Source organism: Phodopus roborovskii, unplaced genomic scaffold (assembly GCF_943737965.1).
Source record: "Phodopus roborovskii unplaced genomic scaffold, PHOROB, whole genome shotgun sequence".
Taxonomy (NCBI): Eukaryota; Metazoa; Chordata; class Mammalia; order Rodentia; family Cricetidae; genus Phodopus; species Phodopus roborovskii.
The window spans coordinates 1689575-1704459 of NW_026126646.1; positions in this window are offsets into that span (position 1 = coordinate 1689575).

The following is a 14885-nucleotide window of genomic DNA, read 5'->3' on the forward strand; positions in this document are numbered from 1 at the left end:
CCCAGCCTTGGCCAGCCAAGCCCTTGAAGCTAGACTCCTTGCGCAGGGGCAGTTGGAGCCCAGGCTGCTGCAGGCCCTCCCCCCGCCCTCTCCTCCTGGGCCAAGTCAGCAGTGCTGACGGCTGCGGGGCTGCAGCAGCAGCGGCGATGCAGAGACCCTGCACCACTGCTCAGGGCGGGCGCAGTGCTCTGCCCGCACCGCGTCCCGACGGCCACCTCCTGGCGGCTGCGCGCAGCCCGCGCCGGGTAGACCCGACCGGACGGCGGCGCTGATTGGTGCAACGAGTGAGTCCCTGGCTTTATTTAGACCACGTTTTCTGGAAGACAATACTTCACTAGAGTGGAGGGCTGGGGGCAGGAGGCAACCCTCCCCAGCCACGGGAGGATGATAAATGAGCAGTTCTGTGCCTGGTGGCTGTTAACTCTGGTGGCTTTGCGCATCCTCGGCCCGACCGTTTCCACAGCTGCTTTGGGACTGCACACCCAAGTGCAAGGTGTGCTTTGAGGGAACTACAGTAGAGAACAGGACAGACCCTCAGAAGGGTTAGGAAGGCTTGGGACCAGACTAGGGAAGTTGTGTCCGGCCATCGGCTTTGAATCTTCTGCTCTGAGACGCCAGCTTGGAAGACAAGTCTGCTTTCTTTTGTGGAGGTAAGGATGGGTTCCCAATTCAAACAGCTAATAGGTGAAGTGAAGGGACCTACTGTGATCCTATGCTTGAATGTTCTCTTTTGGCATTTCTGGGACAGGCTGTGGAGAGAAATACTTGGGAAGTGGTGGGGTCATGTACCCTATGGCGCATAGTTTGTTTGCAGAAGGTTGAACTTGGCTGTGAAGTCCGGCTTCCCCTGCAGAGGGAAAGCAACCCAGTGAATGTGGGTGGGGTCCAGTAGCTGCAGGCCCTCTTGGGTGATGGAATGGGCTTAAACTGGCAGGAACCAAAAGTCTGGAAGCAGAGAGGGAAACCTCAGAGGTCCAGGCAGCATCTTCTACCCAGAGTAGCAGACGGTGGAGAAAGTCTGTAACTGGACAAATGCCGTGGAATTGTTATCCAGGAGCCCATTGCTGGTGAAAGTTTGGTCTGCCAGCCAATGTGGGAAGTCAGAGCGGGCTGCACACAGGACAGCTGGCTTTGGTAGGATTGCTCACAGTTGTGAGATACTTTAGAGACTGGGGCCTGTCGCTGTCCTGGACCCTGAAGTTAATGCTGGGAGAGCCCATTGCTCTGGTTGCCTCCTTTCCCACGGCACAGATTGCCCTTGAGGCCTGCATTGCACTGTGGGAGGGGAGTTGGGGACATAGCCAGAGTGGCAGCACCAGCAGACCCTGCTCTTTCCCTTGCTGGTGTCATCCGTTTTAGGGACCGCCCAGGCTTGTGGCTATCCCAAGAACGGACACCAGGCACCCTCCTGTTCATCCCAGGACAGCACAGCATTGCGGCTGTATCTCCCTGCCAAGGACATGGGGTGAGGTGGCTTCTCCAGAAGAGCTGCACTCTTCAGGCAGAGCCAAGCGGTCACTCCACAGACTAGGGAATGGGGGGGGGGGCTGGAAGCTACAGGAGGGCCGCTTCCAGCAGGCAATGGGATGCTGGTAGAGGGTACCATGGGGAAGAGGCGGCGTGTGGACTCAGGGGGATTACCACGTTGCTAGTGGGATTCGAGGCCTGTGGTGGTAACATCCTGTCCTCTGCACAACACCACCCTCCCCTGCACCCCAATATTGCCTTGTTCCCACTGGTCACAGTGTCCCTGATTGCTCTCCTCTGCAGATCTGATAAAGAATCAGGCTTTGCCATCCCTTTTATGCACTTAAACTTTAACCCCGAGGCCCAAAGCACAGTAACTCTGCAGACACTCCATAGACAAAACCTGAAGATCTCTGGGTATTATCCACCCCAAGCCCTGAGTCGGGCTTGGAGCTGAAGATAGTAAGACCCAGAATTTCCCAAGGACACGGAAGGCTCAGGGCTGACCTGGGATCCCCTAGGACATGTTCCAACCCGGCATATGGGGTAAGGATGAGATCATCAGCGCTGGACCCACCAGGTGCCCCAGTGGTGAACTAGGACAAGGTAAAGAAATCATCGGGGATCTAGAGAGGACTCTGGCCCGGGATCCTAAGAACGGTGAGCAAATCCCAGTGGATGCGAGGCAATTCTGCTTCACTCCCTTTGAGCGCCTCTGCAGCGCCCCTGGTTTACAACTGTCACCGGGCAACGCGCCAACGGGAGAAGCCATTCTGCTGCTTTTATAGTTCCTCCTCTGCGATTCTGGAAAATCAGGGCCACTTGGGTCTGGCGGCTCTCTGTCTGGTTGTTAGTGCTGTAATTCAGACTTTATCCAGCAGGTGGCTCCCAAGGACACGGGAAGGAAATGGAGCCGGCGCTCAGCCTGGCCAGACCGGTTCCCAAGAAAGAGATTTTCAGTTTTCCATGGTCGGGTGAGTTGAAGTAGACAATTGTTTCAAATTTTTCTTTCAATTAATAAGATCAAGAAGTTCGCTTTGAATTTTCCGGGGCAATATTGGTATCTGTGCCATCTTCTGAGCCCATCTTAGTCTTACTTTTGCAATACAGAGTGTTTATTGGTGGGGATTTCATAGCCTGTTCTCGTTTCTTAGAGCTGATCATTTGTGTATCAGCAATTACTGGAAATTTAGCAGTATTCCCAAGAAGGGTCTCTCATTCTATAGGGGCCGGCAAAAGCAGGCCCTGAACTCAGTTTCTGGTGACCCCGGTCACCCCCGCAGGGTTCTGTCTATCCCAGACTTGTAGGATATCACCAAAGACAGAGGAGCGCAGACAAGGACACCACACAGGAATCTGTCCCAGGCTTTGATGTCGTTTTTATCCCATCAGCCTCTGCCTCAAGGACCTGTCTTCCAGTCTTTGGGAGCTCCTGTTGGGAGTCTCGGCTCACTCTTGTATCCGGAGAGGTCCGTTTCTCTCAATTGGTCCCTTATCTTCCACGCAACTTGATGATGCTGTGCGTGGGCGTGGAGGGGTTGAATTACTGCGATTCTCTAAAAATCTGCCCATTTGCTTAAGTCGGATTGTCTTGCTTCTGTGTGATGAAACACACTTTGCAGACTGTGAGTGTCTGAGCTGGATGGTCACGTCTCTGCCACTTCCGGTTTAGATTGCAGTAGGAGCCTGCACTGTAGTCGCCTGTGTGCCCTGCAGAGCAGGAGAGCTGCCAGACCCCTGCTAAGTTCTAGGTGGCCTGTGTGTCCTGCAGAGCAGGAGAGCTGCCAGACCCCTGCTGAGTTCTAGGTGGCGTTTAGGTGACCTTGACGGTGTTGCAGAGAAACGACCAAGAAACTTGAACAGAGTCACCTTAAATGGGACCAATAAGCAAACCAGTTTAAGGTGGTTTTTGTTTTTGAAGTCCTTTTAAGAAATATATTTTGCCAGGTGGCCGTGTGGCACACCTTTAATCCCAGTAGTTGGGAGGCAGAGGCAAGCAGATCTCTGAGGCCAGCGTGGTCTACAGAGCTAGTTCCAGGCCAGCCAGAACTGTTATACAGAGAAACCCTGTCTCAAATATATATGTATACATATATTTTTTTATTCATTGTTCGAGTAGGGACACACATGCATGGAGGTCAGAAGATGGCCAGCAGGAAGGAGTCAGTTCTAGCCTTCTTTCTATCCAGAGTGTTCCAGGGGTTGAACTCAAGTCGCCAGTCAAATTTAGTGGCAAGTACTTTTAGCCATCTCTCTGGTCCAGTCTGATTCACCAATGGTGCAAACCATTACATCTCCCGCAGAGTTCTTCCATCCCACCTCAATCTTTGTGACAAGGTTTACACTGTAGCACAAGCTGCTGGCTTTGAACTCTAAACCATTTCATGATTTAGAAAGCATACCTCAGCCCGGTGGTGGTGGGGCACGCCTTTATTCCCAGCACTTGGGAGGCAGAGGCAGACTGATCTTGGTGAGTTCAAGACCAGCCTGGTCTACAGAGCTAGTTCCAGGACAGGCTCCAAAGCTACACAGAGAAACCCTGTCTTCAAAAACCAAAAAGAAAAAAAAAAAAAAAAAGAAAGAAAGAAAAAACGAAAAAGACGAAGAAAGTGTACCTCCTGAGTGCTAGAATTACAAGCATGAGTCACCAACACTCAGCTGTACCCTCTTAGCAACTCAGCTTAACACAAAGAATTTGCTGGGGACTGAGGTCCTACCTCTGTAGAGCACCTGCCCAGCATGCAGGAGGCCTTGGGTTCAACCCCGAGCACCAAATAGAGAAGAGAAGAAAGAAAGAATCGGCTTGTGTCTGCTGTTGTGAGATACACGGGAGTATGCAAGGGAAGCAAGGTCTCAAAGCCAGGAGCTCAGGAAGCAGAGCAAGACAGATCTCTGTGAGTTTGAGGCCAGCCTGGTCTATAGAGCAAGTTCCAGGACAGGCTCCAAAGCCCTGGGGGGGGGGGGGGAATTAAAGTCAACAGGAGAGGGGTGGCTCAGGTGAAGACGCTAGCCTCCAAGCCTGCTGGCCTGTGTTTAACCCCCAAGACCCACATGTTGGAAGGAGAGGACTGACTCCCACAAGTGGCCCCTCCCCCCCACTCCCACACCCACAGCACAGTAGCATCCTCATAGTCACACTAAATAACTAATAAATAAATGTCTAAGTCGATGCAGGGAGGAAGGCTAGGCATGTAGTGTAGCTCAGTTGATAGTGTTTCTCTAGTTTGCACAAGACCCTGGGTCAACAGGGATGGAAGGAGGTTGGTGGACCATTCCCATATGCCAGCATTTGAGAGAGGAAAGAGGAGATGGAGAGTTTAGCGGTGCGCTTCCACACGCTAGGCTAGCACTGACCTATGTCTCCAGACCTTTGTTTATCGTTTTATTCTTATTTTAAGACGGAATCTAGCTAAGTTGCCCAGGCTGGCCTTGAACTCACTGTGTATCCTAGGCAAACCTTGAGCCATAGTTCTCCTGCCTCAGCCCCCTGAGCAGCTGGGATTACAAGCTTGAACCTCCATGCCTGTCAGGATTGTGAGTCTTAGACCAAGCTGGTCTTACGTAGAAGTTCAAGGTCATCAAGAACTGCAAGTGAGACTCTTGCAAAAGAGGAAAATAAGCTAGTCAACAGCAAGTGGGTAGTCTACTGTTTACCAAGCGCGTGTGCTGTGTGTGTAGTGTGTGTGTGTGTATGTATGTGTGTGGTGTTTGTGGTGTGTGTATGGTGTGTGTGTATGGTGTGTATGTGTGTGTGTGTGGTGTGTGTATGGTGTATGTGGGGTGTGTATGTGTGTGTGTGTGTGGTGTGTGTGTGTATGTGGTGTGTGTATGGTGTGTGTGTATGGTGTGTATGTGTGTGGTATGTGTGTATTTGTGTGTGTAAGGATCAATAGCCTTGTACTTTATCACTAGAAGGGGACCAAGTCTGCTCTGGATGACAGGGCTGGGGTAGCTCCTTCTCCTTCTTGGTCCATTTACTGGGTAGGAGGCATTGATGGCCAGCAGGTCCAGTCCTGGGGCTCAGCTCCCCTTCGCTCAGTTCCTGAGGCCACCCCTGAGCCTTGTGTCCTTGAGCATCTTGCTGTGGGGCTGTCTGCTGGGGGTGGGGCTGCTCTCCTGGGCCTGGTGTGTTTTACAGCACTCGTGCAAAAGGCACAATCACATGCACTGCGGTTGTATGTGAAAAAAAGCAATCCGTTGCAATGTTCAAATCATGCACTTTCTTTCTAATGCTGTTTTGACATTTCTTTCTTTAGTAACATCTCAAGTCCCCTAAGACGTGGCAGTGGCCTCGATGCCTCGTGTTGTCTGAAATATGGTACTCTCCCATCTCCCACTTGAGATCTAAAGGTCACCTTGTCCTGCAACCCAAGTGGCGAATTCAGAGTCTCCAAGAGTCTAGGCTGCCCCACATGTTTAAGACAGTCATGGTATGTAGTTCCTGGTCTGGAACTCACTATATAGACCAGGCTGGTCTTGAACTCACAGAACTCTGTCAGCCTCTACCTCTGCCTCCTAAGTGCTGAGATTAAAGATGTGTGAAACCAATCTGGGCAAATTTTAGTTATTTCACATCAACAAGCAGCATAAGCAATTTCTTCTAAGCATGGCTTTTCTTCCAAAGGGAGTCAGAAAGGGCTGCCTCATGATAAAATTGCATAACGGAGCGGGTACATGCCTGAGATTCCAGCTACTCAGGAGGCCGAAGCAGGAGGGCCAAAAGTTCAAGGCCACCTGGGCAACTTTGTGCACTCTTGACTCAATACCGGAAAACCCCAAAAGAACAAACACAAAAAGAAGAAAACTGTACAGGGCTGGGATGTAACTCAGTGGGTGCAGACTTGGCTGGCATGTGAGAGGCCCTGGGTTTAACCTCTGGGAAAAAAGTAAAGTAAGGATTGCGAAAAGGGTGGGGACTTATCTGTGACATTCCTGCTGTGCCGTCCTTGACCCAGGGGCCACCTAGGCCACCCAACAGGTTCAGAAGGAATACAGCACTCAGCTTAGCGCCCTAGAGCCATGCTTGGTCGCTTGGTCACCTCTGAGGCACCTCTCTGTCCTTACACATCTGGTATTCTCGTGTCATTGGTAAGGTGCAGGGTCCTTCAGTGACATCCCAAGACTGCAGCCCCTTAACTGAAAGGAGGAGGCATTCCTCCAGGTGGGAGTGTGGAGAGGTATATCCTTAGGAGCCCCAAACGTAGTCATCTTGATGTGCACCTGGCCTTGGGACAAGGTGAGCTTTGCTAACTGTGATACCCTTTTGTTTCTTTAGGTCCTAGTGGCCCAAAGTGGCTTCTGTCCCACTGGGTGCCTGCAGAGGGAGAGACATGCAGCAGCTTTGGCCCTGGTGAGTGCTCTCATCTCTCTGGCTGGGAATCTGGATGCTTTATGAGTGTGATTTCCCCATAGCCATGTTAACCTTCTTCCTACTTGTACAAGACAGGGTAGGCTAAGCCTGCAGCTTCCTGAATGCCCGGAAACTCTGCAGGTCTCTCTGTCAGCAGAATGTGTGGTAGAGCAGGCAGGACAGAAAGACCTTGTCCTGGGGAGTTGTAAGTCTTCCCTGATGGTTTCTTGTTGGAGATATTCCATCCTAGGATCTGGCGCTGTCATCTCTGGCCCGATCTTTGGGTCTCTACTGCCCCTTGTGTGGGCAATCTTTTAGTGAGTATCCTATTTCTGTTCTAGGCGCCCCTACAACATCTCCCTCCTCCCCTGACTCCGGGTCCTCAAAGCCAGGGTGTCACCCTCTGTTTTGCAGAACAAACCCAAGTCCCTCCAGGCACAGTCCCCCTCCCATCCCTGACTAATGATGGAATCCTACAGGGACATACATGAGCGACCGGGTGTCTGAATGGATGTTTGAGCTAGGAGAGAACCGTGTGCCTTCTGTGGCCCTGTGGTGGAGAGAAAAGAATATGAGTGCGGTGGGGGGTGAGGAGGAGGCTGGGTGGGGCCGGGGACTGGGTGTCGTTGGATGATAGAGTGCTTACATAGTCCTGTGTAGAGTCCCAGCTGCATCCCAGCACTGACTGAGCCTGCACAGTGGCCTCAAGAAGCAGAGGCAGAAGGGTCAGAAGTTCAAGGTCAGTCTGGACCACATGAAACCATGTGGCAAAAAGAAAAAGAAGGCCCTGGCGTGGTGGCAAAAGCCTTTAGTCCCAGCACTTGACAGGCAGAGGCAGAGTGGTTTCATTGAGTCAGGCCAGCCTGGTCTATATTTCAAGCTCCAGGATGGTCAGGACTACAAGAGAGACCTTGTCTCAAAACAAAAAACAAAACAAAACAAAAGAAGCCTGAGGCTGGCAAGATGATTCAATCAGCAAGACTGCTTGCTGCCAAGGCTGGAGAGATGAGTCAGCAGTCAGGAGCACTGGCTGCTCTTCCAGAGGATCTGGGTTCAATTCCCAGCACTCACATGGCAGCTCTCCACTGTCTGTAATTGCAATTCCAGGAGTTCCGACACTTTCACACAGACACACATGCAGGCAAAAACACCAACGCACATTTTGAAAAAAGTTCTTGCCGCCAAACAGTCCCCAACCCACGCGATAAGGGAGAGAATTGATGTGCACGTTGTCCTGCGACTTTCACATGTGGGCTGTATAAATGAGCATTTATGTGGTGACTGTCCTGGGGTGTCTGTCTCTGTCTCTTCCATACAGGGACCCTGGGGACTGAGGAAGGATCTGCATTCAGAGTCACCACTGTGGTGTCAGTAAGGTGTGCTGCCCATTCAGGGAGGGAGGGGGCGACATGTGAACAAAGGCTGAGATATGGCATTGCTCATAACAAGTGAGGAGACGCGGGTCAGGAAGATTCAACAGATCTTTCAAAGGTCACTGTGAAGCAGTTAAGTGAGCAGAAGGAGAGGACTGACTTGCAAAAAGTTCTCTGATAGCCATATACACTTGCAAGTTGTCCTCTGACCACACACCACACACACACACACATCTCACATACACATACACACATACACACACACACCACACATAACACACATACCACACACACACCACACATACCACACACAACACACACACAACATACACATACCACACACACACATCACATACCACACACACATCACACACATCACATACACACACCACACACACATCACATATCACACATCACACACACACCACATCACACACACATCACACATACACACACCACACACACATCACACACACACACTACACACACACACCACACACACACACTACACACACACCACACACACACCACACACACATCACTTATCACACATCACACACACACCACATCACACACACATCACACATACACATACCACACACACACACATCACACATACACACACCACACACACACATCACACACACGCCACACACACATCACACACCACACATACCACACACACATCACACACCACACATACCACACACACATCACATACACACCACACATACCACATACACATCACATACACACCACACATACCACACACACATCACATACACACCACACACACACTATACACATCACACACACACACTACACACACACACCACACACACCCACACACACATCACACACCACACATACACACACACATCACATACACACCACACACACACTATACACATCACACACACCACACATACACACACCACACACACCCACCATAAAATAAATCAGTAAACCTAAGAAGAAGAGAGGAAGGAAGGAAATCATCATGATGGTGCCTGTCTGTAATTCTAGACCTTGGGAGGCAGAAGCAGGAGGGTCAGGAGTTCAAGGTCATCCTGAGCTGTAGAGTGCATTTGAGGCCAGCCTGGCATTTGAGACTATAGCTCCAGAAACATTTTTCTTTTTTTAAGATAAAGAAAGAAAGAAGGCTTGGAGTTAGTTGAGGGCACCTTCATTTAGGTGTGATGAAGACCCACGGGGAGGTTCTTCATAGAGGAATAATGGGAGTTGCCCCTTCCTAGAGACTCGCTGTGTTGAACTTGGACTCTGGTGAGCAAGGGCCAAGTGAAATCCGGTATGACACCATGACTGTCACATGAGCAGGAGCACTGAGTGACTTGGAAGAGATCAGAAGCAATGTGTGTCAGAAAGGTAGAGGAGTCCTGACCGAGGTGTGCTTTGGTGGGAAGCAGCAGGCTCGGCAGCTGGATGGGATGGCCTGTGGTGTGTGTGTGTGTGTGTGTGTGTGTGTGTGTGTGTGTATGATGGGTATGGGGTGTGTGTGTGTGTGTGGTGTGTTATGGTGGTATGTGTGTGTGATGTGTATATGGTGTGTGTGTGTGTATGGTGTGTGTGCACGCGTGTGTGTATGTGTGTATGATGTGTATGGTGTGTGTGCATATGTGTGTGATGTGTGTATGGTGCGTGTGGTGTGTGTGTGTGTGATGTGTATATGGTGTGTGTGTGTGTGTGTATGGTGTGTATGGTGTGTGTGTATGTCTGTGTGTATATGTGTATGGGTGTGTATAGTGTGTGTGGTGTGTGTGCGTGTGATGTGTATATGGTGCTGGTGTGTATGTGTGGTGTGTGTGTGTGTATGGTGTGTGTGCACGCGTGTGTGTATGTGTGTATGATGTGTATGGTGTGTGTGCATATGTGTGTGATGTGTATATGGTATGTGTGTGTATGGTGTGTGTGCACGCGTGTGTGTATGTGTGTATGATGTGTATGGTGTGTGTGCATATGTGTGTGATGTGTGTATGGTGTGTGTGGTGTGTGCGTGTGTGATGTGTGTATGGTGGTGGTGTGTATGTGTGGTGTGTGTGTGATGTGTATATGGTGTGTGTGTGTGTGTATGGTGTGTATGGTGTGTGTGTATGTCTGTGTGTGTATGTGTATGGGTGTGTATGGTGCGTGTGGTGTGTGCGTGTGATGTGTGTATGGTGGTGGTGTGTATGTGTGGTGTGTGTGATGTGTATGGTGTGTGTGGTGTGTGTGTATGTCTGTGTGTGTATGTGTATGGGTGTGTATGGTGCGTGTGGTGTGTGTGCGTGTGATGTGTGTATGGTGCTGGTATGTATGTGTGGTGTGTGTGTGTGTCTGGAAGGAGGGAGTGCTGCCTTTGGAGCTGGGATGACTTGAGAGGAGTACTGTGTGTAGGTGGAGTACAGATGGGACCTTAATTTTACATGTGATTCCTGTACACATCCTGGGACTTTGCATTTTGGAGTCAGAAGATAGGGTGAATGGTTTCAGGTGTCTGTGGATAAGCAACACCAAAAGTCCACAGTACACAGTATCATCAGGGGGAGAGAGGGAGGTAGAATAAGGGCCAATCCCTGGCATCTGCCAACTGGAAAAAGGAGAAGTTCAGAGCAGGAACCAGCAGAAGAGACCAGTGAATGACAGGTGATATTGTCCAAATAATACACAGATAATACACAGAGATGCTATGTTAGATATAAGGCTGTTGGCTTGTTATTAATGTTTCTTATTGGCTTCTTAACCTATTTTCATTAATCTAAGTGTTTCCATGTGGTCTTGGGTTACCGTAGAAAGAGTCTGGACCTCTTATTCCTCTTGGTCATATACTTCCAATCTCCTCTCTTCTACATCTCCCAGAATCATCCTTGTCTCCTAGTCCCGCCTATCTTGCTTTCCTATTGGCCAACAGTGCTTTATTCATTAACCAATAAGAGAAACATATTTACAGAATGACAACTCTCATCATCTCTTCTTTTCTGTCTAAATAAAAAGAAGGGTTTTAACCTTAATATAGCAATATAGTAATATAGCAAAATGTAACAAAACAGTTATCAACTAAGAACCACAGTTAATATTTAGTCCATTAACATTATCAAGAATTAAAGAAAACATTTTATCATCTATCCTATTTTTGTGAGTCTAAAGTCTTATATGTACTTAATTTTTATCCTAATTAAGGAAAACTATAACCATAACTATCTGTCTTTAACTCCATCAAAGACTACAGAAGGGTAATATATAAACACTCTAGAAATGACAGAGACAACTCACCTGGTCAGTCACCCAAAGTTCTTCTGTAATGTTCCATCTTTAGCCTATAGGCCATAGTGTGTCTGGAAGACTCCTCAGAAAATCGGGAAACTTTAAACTGTCCACCTGTGTTGGCAGTTTGTCAGTCACCTTTCTCTGTGTCCTGCAGAATGTCTGTCAGACTCTTCCATGAAGCAGGAACTCTGTAGCAATGTCCATCTTGTTTCAGCAGTCACTTTTCTGTGAGTCCTGCATGTCCAGTTTATCAGCATAAAGTCAAACAGTCCAGACAAGAGCAGTATCTTGTCCAAATGGCTAGTCTTGCCATAAATGGAGTAAACTCCATAACGAGTTTCTTCTATGTCTATCTTCCTTTTTGACAAAGGTAGTGTTGTCAGGAGCAGTTCTGCCTCACTGGTAAAACAAACAAACAAACAAAAAACCTTAAACCATTTTAAATGTCATATTCTGTAGGTCTTTGAAAGGTTTGAAGAATGTGTATCCATTTGAAATATATTTTTGTATATCTAGAAAACCTAACAACTATAAGTTTTGACTATGATAGGTGTCTATATATAATCTGTACTAAATTATACATTATATTTTAAAATGAGCTATATATACACAATCCTAAACAAGAGAAATATACATATTACAAAATTGATCTTAAATTGTTTTAATAAATGAAAATCCATTTTAAAACAAAGTATTCATTTCTATTCCATAAGCCCCTTTTTGCCTTTAAAAAGAGATCGGTTGTGGTCATTAATCATTTATAACCAACCCCATTTAAATGAAAACAAACATTTGTAAACAATATTTGGGAATTTGGGCATCATTCTTTCCAAAATACTTCCTGCTGGTAGGGGGCGCTGTCATGGGGGATCCTAAGAAGATGCAGAAATCCTGGCTGTAGTCTGCAAGGCTGCCTTGTCCCAGCTGTTTTGAATGTTGGATCAACTGGGACACTGCTTCAGGGGGTCTTGCTTGATCAAACCATGTTAGTCTGGAAGGAATCCACAGCTTTTCATTTTCTGTGGGAAAAAAAAAATAGAAATTCTTTTCCCCCAGTTACCTGTCCTTAGACTTAAATTTTGGAGTCAAAGTATTTTTAAAATATATAAATTGGATTAATCCAGCAGCATTTCTTTTAACAGTTGCTGCTATTTCCTCAGCAGTCAAACGATACAAAGACGACACAATAGCATACAGTATCCAGACTCTCCGTGTATTTTTTATTTTTACGTGGCTTTTTTATTACTCTATTTTTTTTTATTTTTTTATTTATTGAGACAGGGTTTCTCTGCATAAATTTAGCTGCCCTGGAATTTACTCTGTACACCAGGTTCTTTGAAATAACAGAGATTTGCTTGCCTCTGCCTCGCAAGTGCTGGAATTAAAGGTGTGCGCCACCACACCCAGCTACTCTATTTTTTTTCTTTTTTAACCACTTTTTCCTATTTCTTTTTCTCCCCATGCCTAGTATATTTTAAAACACACTGTAAACTGTTAGAGTTTTTCTTTATCTAAATCTGTCTTTACTGTGAATCTTTATTTTTTCTTGGCCACGAGTCTTTTATCTGCTAAACAACATTGTTAAAATTAAAGCCACAGCTGTCTTAGGGTCTATCCAAGATGGCAGGGGTACATTTACCACCAGCAGCGAGAGCTGGACTCACAGCCTTGGTCTATGCCATCTAGCATCATGTTGTTGACTTGGAGATGTGATCACTGCCATCGCTAGCTCTCGTACACACCATTAAGTTGTTAGCATGGTTTGTCCCTTATGCTGGGTCGGGAAATCTCCCTTAAAGAAGCTGTGCAAATTTCTGCTTGTCTCTAGCAAAATAGAGCCCACCTGAGAAAAATGTTGCTATCAAGAACACTTGTTTGTCTCTGTTATTTTATTTTTAAAATCCTTTTTTTAAGCTTTTGTTAAGTTTTAAGTGGAAGTTTTTAGGTCCCACGTTGGGCACCATTTTGTTAGGAGCAGTTTTTCCCACCAGCCTGGTCCCAGAGCCATGTCAGCCCCCAAATAACACAGAGAGAAGATGTATTAGATATAAAGCTGTTGGCCAGTACTAGCGTTTCTTATTGGCTAGCTCTGTCTTAAGTATTAACCCATTGCTATTAATCTAAGTGTTTCCACATGGTCTTGGCTTTCCGGAGAAAGGGTCCGGAACTCTTACTCCTCTTGGTCCTACATTTTGACTCTTCTCTCTACTACATCTCCCATCAATCCTCCTGCCTCAGCCTCCATCCATGGCTGCAAGTAGCACAGGAATTCAGAGGAGCCTGTGCAGAGGTCAAAGGACAACTTATACCAGTTGGTCCTCTCCTCCTTCTACCATGTGGGATCCAGAGATCAAACTCAGGTCATCAGGTTTTGTAGCAAGCCCCTTTACCCACTGAGCTATCTTGTCAGCCCAGATCTAGGGACTGCACAGAGCTGCCGAGGGAACAAATGTGATCCAGACTCTCAGACACAGAACAGTCTCGACCAGTGGTGTTTATGTATCTGTATGGTTACTGATGAAACAACTGTCCATCTAGCTACCGGCTGATAATCAGTTGTCTTAGAACAAGGCACTCCTTGGTCCCTGACGAGAGAAAGGCTGATCTGACTCAGGAGCCACACGACAGCTTTAGAAGCTGGCAAACTGGCAGGACCTTCATGCTGCTAAAGTCTGGTGTCCAGTCAACGGCGCTGGGAGTACTGTTGGCACAATGGGCCAGCTGATTTTGGTTTTTAATCTGTTGTGATCTGTTTGCAAAGCCAAGTCAATATGTTTTTGTTATCAGAGACAAAGCCTGGAGAATTGTGCTCAATGACGTCCGTGGGTCTCTATGTACTCTGTAGGCACCGTGGAGCACCCGTCTTATGCCATACATATATATGCATGTGCACACATACACAAACACAAGCATGGCCTGTGTGTCTCCCCGTCAAACGGTACTCTGATGTGAGGCAGTGGTCAAGGAAGCCTCTCTCCCAAGACACTATTCTTCTACAGTTTGGGGTGGTGTCCCTGGAATCCTGTCTGAAGAAGGGGAAGAAACAGGCTGCCCAGATCTCTTGACTCTGGCCTCAAATCAGCTGCAGCTATAGGATGCCTGACTTCTTGTCACCCACCATCAGATGAGAGAGGTTCTAGGCTAGGGGAGTGGGTAGACAGTCAGCGACCTAGCTGGGTTGGGAAGAATGCAAACTTGGCTTTGTCCCCCTTCCCCTTTTGATGTTAGGGAAAGAATATGGGGCTTCTTGATGTTGGACAAGTAGACTACTGATAAGCCCCTTTTGTTACTCCTTTTCAGTCTTTGTGCATGTGTGTATATGAGTGTGTGTATGTGTGTGTGTGTGAGAGAGAGATTGTATGTGTGTGTGCATGTGTGTGTATGTGAGAGAGAGTGTGTGAGTGTGTGTGCATGTGCATGTGCGTGCGTGT